The 9,768-nt window shown below is 36.9% G+C and overlaps 1 pseudogene; it reads right to left on the reverse strand.

The window, feature by feature from the left end:
- Window positions 1-3,329: 3,329 nt before the first annotated feature.
- Window positions 3,330-5,062, reverse strand: LOC122491311 (annotated as a pseudogene).
- Between the last annotated feature and the right edge of the window lie 4,706 nt (window positions 5,063-9,768).

The following is a 9,768-nucleotide window of genomic DNA, read 5'->3' on the forward strand; positions in this document are numbered from 1 at the left end:
TTACATGAAATCATTTGCTTTATTTCGTAAGACAAAATATTGAGACATTATCTTTGAAGAAACACAGTAATAAGTCATAGTTACATCTAATGAGTTGTTATTGAATTTTTACAGGCAAATTAAAGATCTCCTTTTATGCAGCTAGAAATGCTGATCTTACCCATTATGTTAGCTTGCCATTGATATCTTATTGACAAAAATGTAAAAGTGAGAAGCATTATGTCAGTTCTGTGTTGAACTACTGAATGTGTAAAATGTAAAAGAAGTAGACATTGTTGGCTAGGAATAATGTTTATTATTTTTTTTTATTCCTGCAAAAGGCTGCTTAAACATTTGAAATGTGTATAAAACCTTGTTATTCTTTGATTTGTATCCTCATGGCCTATTCCTCTCAGGAACTGTCAGTTTCTTGTGTGTGTGCATGCAATATATTTAATTTCTTATTTTATTTTTTTTAATTCATATAAAGTGGAGAAAATAGGTTTGGATCTATTTGATCAATTCCTTCAGGTGCTAGTCTTCTTTAATTGCAGTATTGATTGCAGCCGGTGTAATGGGACCTGTGACTTCATATGACACCATGTCAGCCTTCAGAGGAAACAAAAGCTTTGGAAGAAAGTGGTTCAGGTTACTATTTATCTCATGACCCTATGAAAGTTGACATGTGTCATTAATAGTGACATGCCAAAGATTCAGATTTCTTTGGCATAGCCTCTGCAAGTTAAGACTATTCTCTGAATCTTTATAGTTTTGAAATCTTTCCATGTACATTTCCCATGAGAATTTTAGTATTTCTTGAGTTCAGCAAGGTCAGATGAAAAGCAATTTCCCCCCCTTTCTTCTGGTTTCTGGTTGACTTTTTTGTTTTAGATAACAACCGGTGGAAGAATTGTGAAATTCTAAGAGCTCATAATTTAGTAAGGGAAATAAGCAATGGATACAAATAGTGGCAACCCAAGATGGTCTATTAGTGGCATATCTGAGACTAAGGCAGTTGGGAAAAGCCATTTCGGAAAGTGGACACGGGAGGCTGGTGGATCTGTCTCAGCCACTTTTTAGCTGTTTCCTCACTGGTGATTTGATCAATAAATATAATCTATATAAACTTCAGTTTCTTCATGTGAAAGATGGGACTAATAATAATATTCACTTAATTAGGCTGTTTGTCAGCAGAAAACAAGACAGTATATATCTCTAGATAATCATACGCACTCAAAAAAATGTACATGAAACATAATGCCTGCAGTAGAAGAAGAAGAAGTTACTTTTACCTAGAATATTCAGAGAAGAAGCCAAGAAAAAAAGAGAACATAACTATAAGGGGTGTAAGGTTTCAAAAACTGAGATGACGGGAAATGCCTAAGTGATGGTTATCAGAGGTGAAAATGTGACACATGACCACGGGAAAGTGAATAAACTAGTTTGAGAGATATATAATGCTTCCGTATTTCAATGCCTCTTAAACTTTTCAAACCAAAAGACTCCTAAGGGCACAGGAAAACATCTGTCCCTAGGGAAGGGAACACCACCAATACCTCTTCCAATGCCACCTAGTAACAAACATGTATGAATGTTTGCAATTGACTTTGCTCTATGCTTTACATTCACTGCCTCAGTTTATTGGCAAAATAACTCTTGGAGATTTCATGAGTCTTGTTGCATGAGAAAAGGAACATGAGGATCACAATTAATGAGTTAGTAGGTGATGGAACTGGGGACTCAGGAGTATGACTACAGGGCTCTCTTTCTAAACCACTGTATCCTGCCTCAGGAGACTTGATTCAGGGTGTCCAATTTTTTTGAAGTCTCTTGTTTTATTATTATTATATTTAAACCATGAAAATGTTGAATCCAATTCCATAATATATACATTTATTTTGATATAATGTTTTAAAATACTTTCTGTGCATATGTTTTCATCTATCTGTTCAGTGGGTTACACAGACTTGATTTCAGAAGCTCTGGCAATTTTCAAGTGTCTCTTTTCAAGGATATTAAGATATAACCTTGAAAGAGCTTCTACCAATTTTTAATTTGCTTGTTTGATGGTGCTTTTCACTATATAATTCCCAGCCAAGACTTTTGCTGCTTTGTTTGAAAAATGAAATAAAAAATCTAATGCTCTTTCTTCAACATTTGCTTGATTAATTTTAAATTTTTCTATATTTATAACTTTATGCAGTTATTAATTAAGGTTTTATGATAACAGAATAGCTTTGTATAAGACTTCCTTAAAGTTTTATGGTTTTTTTCAGTTGATGATTTATAATTAAATACTTGTCATGAGGAATCATGAATCTCCTCTGAAGAAAACTTGTAAATGGATTCCTAAACTTCAAATTTAGAGTCAAGTTTAGAGACATTGAAATATTTATTCTATGAAATTAATAAAGGATAATTTTAAAGGAGTTGTAAATATCTACATTACACAGGATTATATTCTAATTAAAGTTATTAGCAGCATTATAGAAAAGTATTGTATTTTAGTTGCAAACAATTATATTAATCTATGTAATGTAGACTTACTATTCACAAATTATCTTCTGTTTGTACTTTAATGGTGAAGACCAAATACCAATTTGAATCAATTATGTTTAATATCTTGATTAGCAGCATATCTCTGGGAAAAAATAATAAAGTTTGCAAGATTTATGAAATTCAGACATACTTTAAAACCACAAATGCTTTCATTTCTTGAGAGCCAAAAATGAATGGAAATTAAGCTTAACGTATTAACTAAAAGCAAATAAACAAAACATATACCTAAATAACACTAATTTTGGTTCTAATTTAAGTAAGAACTTTAATATATGGAACTTTAACTCTTTAATTATGATATACCTAGGAAAGTGAATTATGATTAAATTCACATGCAACATTTCATAGTAAAGTTATAAGAAACAGGCCAGAAAAGAGAGACAAAAATGATTTAAAGAAATCATCATGCCTACAATACTGATTTTTTTCCTCTGGCATGTGGCCAAAACATTGTCTTTTCCAACAGAAATATAAGATTGATATTTTGGTTACAATTACATGGGAGATGTGTTTAAAGACAATACCCCAAAATATAATTGATTAATTGTTTTATTATTATTATTATTATTATTATATTTTTCATTTAAGACAAGGGAATACATAAGGTACCTGGGTGGCTCAGTTGGTTAAGCATCAGACTCTTGGTTTCAGCTCAGGTCATGATCTCACAGTTCCCGAGTTAAAGTCCCACATCAGGCTCTGTGCTGACAGTGTAGAGCCTGCTTGGGATTCTCTGTCTCCTATCTCTCTCTGCCCATAGCCCTCTTGTTCTCTGTCTCAAGCTAAATAAACTTTAAAAAAATTAAAAATGACAAGGAATACTTTATTCAAACCCATCAGAGAAACGGACAGCTTGGGTGTGAAAAAAAGCATTGTATTTTCAAGCATTGGTCAGTAATTGTATATGAGAGTATATACTGCTACATACAAATTAACTGATTAGAACACAACTTTTCAATGTTTAAAACAATAAACTTCCCTGCAAAAGCAGCACTTTTGGGACATTTTTAACTTCAGTATTTCTCTCCTTCTTCACCCTCTTCTTTAACAGAAGCCATACCGACCTTCTCATAATTCTCAAGAGCAGCCATGTTATCATGGGCCTCAGAAAACTCTCCATCCTCCATGCCCTTGCCTATATACCAGTAAACAAAGGCATACTTGTCATACATCACATCAAACTTGTGGTCCAGGTGAACCCAGGACTCAGCAATGGCTGTGGTGTTACTCAGCATGTACAGTTTGCTGTACTTCGGCCAGTTCTCCACCAGGTACCACAGTGGGAGGCTGGTAATTAATACCAACTTTGAAGCCAGTGGAGCACCAATCCATATACTAGATTATACAGTTGGTCTTGATGGTGGCAATGGCATCACTGACATCTTTTGGAATCATGTCACCACAGAACAGCAGGCAGCAAGCCATGTATTTACCATGGCAAGGGTCACATTTCATCATCTGGTTGGCTGGCTCAAATCATGCATTAGTGATCTTTGCTACAGAAAGTTGTTCATGGTAGGTTTTATCAGCAGAGGTGACAGGATCATGTGTGGCCAGAGGGAATTGGACATGGGGATAGGATATCAGATTGGTCTGGAATTCTGTCAGATCAACATTCAGGGCTCCATCAAATTTGAGGGAAAAAGTTATGGAGAACATAATTTGACCTGTTAACCTATTCAGGTTAGTTTAGGTTGGGTGTTCAATATCAAGATTTGTATGACATGTATAGATTGCCTCATTAGCACAGAGTGCTCCAGGGTGGTATGGGTAGTGAGGATGGAGTTTTAGGGTTCAACTACAGCTGTGGAAACGTGGGGGGATGGGTAAATGGAGAACTCAATCCTGGACTTCTTGCCATAATTGACATAGAGATGTTCCATCAGCAGGTAGGTGAACCTGGAACCAATTTCCCCTCCAAAGCTGTGGAAAACCAAGAAGCCCTAAAGACCTGTACACTGGTCAACCAGTTTCCTAATTCAGTCCAAGACAAGGTTAATTATCTCCTTGCCAATGGTGTAGTGCCCTTGGGCATAGTTATTGGCAGCATCTTCCTTGTCTGTGATGAGCTTCTCAGGGTTGAAAAGCTGGCAGTAGGTGCCAGGTGAGAAGTCCATTAATGACCATGGGTTCCAAGTCTACAAACACTGCCCTGGGCACATGCTTACCAGCATCCATTTCACTGAGGAAAGTGTTGAAGGAGTCATTTCCTCCCCCAGTGGTTTTGTCATTTGGCATTTGACTATGGGGGTGGATAGGACTACTGGTGTTCCAAGCAATAGCGCTCCCAGACGGCATTGTCAGTATGGACACCAGCCTGGCCAACATGGATGGAGATGCATTCAAGCATCGTTGATCCTTTGCAGCTGTCAAGCAGATGGCAGAGAGGAAAACAGGAGGTTGTTGCTTCTTACAGTGGGACTCCTAGGCAGTCAATATAACAAAACCTGCCAGAATATAACTTATTAAATGAAATGTAAATTTTTTATTTTTAAATAATACTTTCTCTACGTGGAAAGAGTAAACAATCTGATGGACCAATAATTTCTGATAAGGTGATTTCAGTTCCATGAAATGCGAAGTGCTTTTTAAAAATGGTCTGCATCCTTGGGGCACCCAGGTGGCTCAGTTGGTTAAGCATCTGACTCTTGATTTCAGCTCAGGTAATGATCTCACAGTTCATGGCTTTGAGCCCCTCATCAGGCTCTGCACTAACAGTTCAGAGCCTGCTTGGGATTCTCTCTCTCCCTCTGTCTCTGCCCTCCCCCACTTGTACTCTCTCTCTCTCTCTCTCTCTCAAAATAAGTAAATAAATGTAATGCTTAAAAAATAATAAAAAAATAAAAATGGTCCACACCCTTGACGAGTTCAAGTTTAGCAACATATAAAAAATATAAGTAACTAAATTATATTATCATATTTATTACTGCCTACATATATAGTACAAGGGAATGAGTAGTGAAGCTTATTTGAGATCAGTAAGGCTTCACAGAGATGGAGCTTATATACGAATAAATGAAATATGATGAGATATTCATCTAATGAGTCTAACATGTGCAAACAACATGTGCAAGAGAATAGAGAAACAAAGTAATATGATGTATTCAGAGGATGTGAATTTGGCATTTCCAGAAGTTAAGAAGGGGAAGGGCTCGATGGATGGGTATGAGACTGCAGGGCAACTGTATCATAAGATGAGTCATAAGTTATATGATCCTGGGGGTTTTATTATGTAGATGAGAAAATATCTTAGAAAAGTTTCTATGTCAGCTATTCAAGATAGGATAGTTCACACTACTAGTGTAGAAGAGGAATTCACTAGTAGTGAGCCAGGAGACAGGAAACTTAAAAGGTTATTTTCACAGTTTGAATGATAAATTCAATAATACCTAACCTAAGAGAGAGGTGGTAAAGATGAAGTAGGACAGATTGAAAGCCATTTCAGTATGATTTAATGATTAAATTAATACATATATATAGTGAGAATGGGAGAGTCAAATTAACTTCCAGGAATGTGGCTTTGGGGAGAAAGAAGATAATAGATTCAATTTGGGCATGTTGAATTTGAAGTTCCCGTGGAGTACACAGGTTATATAAATTCATTAGAAAATCATATATACAAGTTGTGACCTTGGAGAGAAGGACAGGGTCATAATAGTATATTGGTGGCTATCATATTCAAGGTCCCAAGAGGAAGCTTAGGACACATTCAATAATAATTAGAATAGTTTCATGAGGGTGCCTTTACAAAGAGATGGATTGCAAAAGGATGGGCAGGATAAAGGAAACCAAAAGGATATTGAAGGAAGATGTTACTAACAGCAATAACTATTACATCTTTTAGACCTAAATAGATGAGAGAAAGTAAATTATACCTAAAGCCAGATGTAAAGATATATAGGGTGAAAGTGGCCATCAAACAGTGCCCATCTGTTGAGGGGCACAGTCAAGCAGAGAGGAGATATCATAGGAGGGGAATACATAACCGGATCTGACTTTCTTCCTTCTCTCTAAACTTCTGCTGGTGATCTCCATTGGCCAAAGCTGGTCAAAGGAAGACATAGTGCATGGAAGCTCATTGATATAGGACCTAAAGGTCTGCTTCTTAGGGCACAGAGCAAAGTGAGAGAGCCAGGAGTTAATCTGGAGTAAGCAGTAGAAGATACCCATCACAGAAGCACCAAGGGATGCTTACCTCAGGCAGAGTGTGCCAAACAAGTAAAAAGAGAGTCTCTGAGAGAAGAAAAGTGGGAAAAATCAGCACTGACAGTAAAATGAAAGGAAATTGATACAGTGGTTGTTATAGGATTGCCTAATGTTAGGCCACTCATGGAAAGTCAAACTGGTCATAATAGAAAATATGGAGAGGTCAGGAAACAAGAAAACGAGGACAGGAGAGTATATATTGTATATTGTAGGTGGTGATCCTAATAGTTTTAGTGGGGTGGGGTGATATTACAATGGATTAAGGAGTGAAAGGAAGTAAGGAAGTTAAAAGCAGTAAATGTAGATTCCTTTTTAAGGGTTTGTGAATTAAGAAAGAATGATGGTTAGAGGGGCAGTCAGGATGTGAGTTCCTTGAAGAAATGTTCAAAGGTTGTGAGATTTATCTAATGTTTTAATGCTATAGTTTTAGACTCAGGAATACCATGATTCTAATTTAGAAAGGCAGCAATGTCCATATTAAACAAGGCCAATATAACCCTCAACAGAGAATAAACAACTACAATGTGAGTCTCTTCCTCTTGGTTCTCAAACTGTGTGTGCTAGAACCTGGGCAAGGGAGTATGTGAAATATTAACTAAATATGTTTTTAATCTGGTTTTCTAGGCCACAGTTTGACCTTTACTGATCTTGATGGTAAATGGAAGTATATTTCTGTGGCTACAGTCTACTGCTTAGAAAAGAAAGTCCCCAGATGTTTTTAAGTACTAGGTTTCAAATGATATCATTGATGATGAGACAGTACAGATTGTAGAGATTTTAATAGACAACAGGTTTCTATCTTCCTTCTTCAACTCATACTATGTACATACAAAATACCTTTATACTAGGAAATATAGTCAGTGTTGAGCAGTGGTTCTCAGTGGAGGGTTGTTTTGCACCCCTTAGGGGACATTTGGCAATGTCTGGAGACAAACTTGGTTGTCACAACTGGGCATGTGCTATTATCATGTAGTGGGCAAAAGCCAAGAATGCTGCTAAGCATCCTATAATGCACAGGACATCCACACCTACAATGAAATTTTATGCAGCCCAAAATGTTAATAGTGGGGCTGTTGAGAAATCCTGGTGTCCAGTTCTGAAGAAAGAGAGGAAAAATACAAGAGACATTAATCCTGCCACTGCTCAGTGATTCCTCAAAAGGAAGGAGTAGATATGCTAGAGTTCCTTATGAAGGTATGGTGTTTCAGAACTAGAAGAAACAGGGATTCTTCTATTTTATAACTGAGTTTGTGAGTAGCAACCCACAAAGATGTCCTACCATACTGAGGCTTGAATGGGGGAGAAAAACTATGGCAGCATAGTGAGGAGTTCTGGACATAGGATGGCTTCCAGATCATCCCCTGATTTCCCACTCCACCAGAGTAACGTGGAAGTAATCCAAAAATTCCTGGACCCAGGAAGGCTGAGAGTAAGGGCCATGTGCTTGCCAGTGACTAAATACAACGTAGAGAATTTCATAGAAGTCTCCATAAGGTAAGTGGTGCAAAGTTGCCAGCTGAACTTGTGGAAAGCTGAGGTGACTGTGCTCTCAAAGGGAGCAGCAAACCCTGCCGTTCTTCTCCATAAATGATCATCCCAGATCTGACAGCTGCTTGCCACCAAAGACTCTTCTGCCATAAACAGTTCATGCCCCGTCCTAACTGAAGGTCCCTAGGGAGCTGAGTGAGCTTCTGGGAGCAAGCAGTCAGGGCCCAAGTGAGGCAATTAAGACGACTTTGTGAACACTTTGAGATGGAAGTTAAACAATATGGTAACTACTTTAAACAAACCAGGGTAAGGGAGTAAAAATCTCAGGTGGACTTCATAAAGATTTCTGCATGAAGTGGGGAGATCAGAAACTTGGATTGAGTTGAAAAAAGTTCAGTTTTAGAACATCTTAATTTTATTGACTTATACTGCAGATATTTCAGATCCACTGCACATTTAAAAATTAATATTGGTTATTCAACTGTTAAATTTCTCTTACTTAGGAATTGACTCCCCTGCCCCATGCCTCTTTAACAGGACTCAAGATTATATATGAAAGTATTTTACATTTAGATTGTGCTTATACTGATTTCTAAAATCAGCTTATTCTGATTTCCTTATACATAATTTTCTGTCACAAAAAAATATAGTGATTAAACTATTTTCTGATTATTTCTTGACAATTGGCTATAATAGAGTTTATCCATGAATGTTTTTGTAATACTATAAAACCAGTACTCAATTTAAAGAAAAGCATCAGGAATGAGGGATCCGTAAAAGCAGTATCACTGGGCCACCTAAGTTTTAGAAGAATATCATTAGGCATACAGTTATATTAAAGAACAAAATATAGCTTTATTTTATGGAGAACTGATAAATAAATAGAAGTTTTTTGGTAAAATCTCCATAAATAAATCTTTGTGCCTAAAGTAGCTATTTTAAAAGATTGTAAGAAGCTTACAGAAATACTATGGTATTGCTTAAATAAATTCAGGAAGAAAACCTAATGTCAAGAAAAACTTTATCTCCTCTTCTCCAATTTCTTTTCTTATATCCTTTTAGGAATGCCTTATTCATATATAAACTTTCTGAATGCATACAAGTGGCCCTGTTAAAGGTCTCCTGATCATCCTTGACAGTGGAAGTTTCCAGCTCCCCTTTTGCTCCCTCCCTGGTCACTACTACATTCACCTTCTACTGCCTAAGACCTCTCCATCCCCACCTCTTTGCACTTCTCACCCTGCACACTAAAGCCTTTCCCCATTACTATTTTTTCAATGATACATCTCATTGTCAGACTTCTACCATACAGAGGGTAAGGGCTGGTAAGAAGGAGGGTAAGAGGTTAGGAAATGTGGGATAGACACTAATGAGTTATTATTTCAGATTGCATAGTAGCTGCAATCTCAAATGGGCACTCCCATCTTAGCTCTGCCATTGAAGAAGGTAAACTATTCTTTACCTTAATTGTAGAAATTTCCTGGGTTTCAGTCTATTACATGAGCCAAGAATTTGGGGATTTAGACCATTGCTCAT

The sequence above is a fragment of the Prionailurus bengalensis genome, chromosome C2, assembly GCF_016509475.1.
Source record: "Prionailurus bengalensis isolate Pbe53 chromosome C2, Fcat_Pben_1.1_paternal_pri, whole genome shotgun sequence".
In the NCBI taxonomy this organism is placed as follows: Eukaryota; Metazoa; Chordata; class Mammalia; order Carnivora; family Felidae; genus Prionailurus; species Prionailurus bengalensis.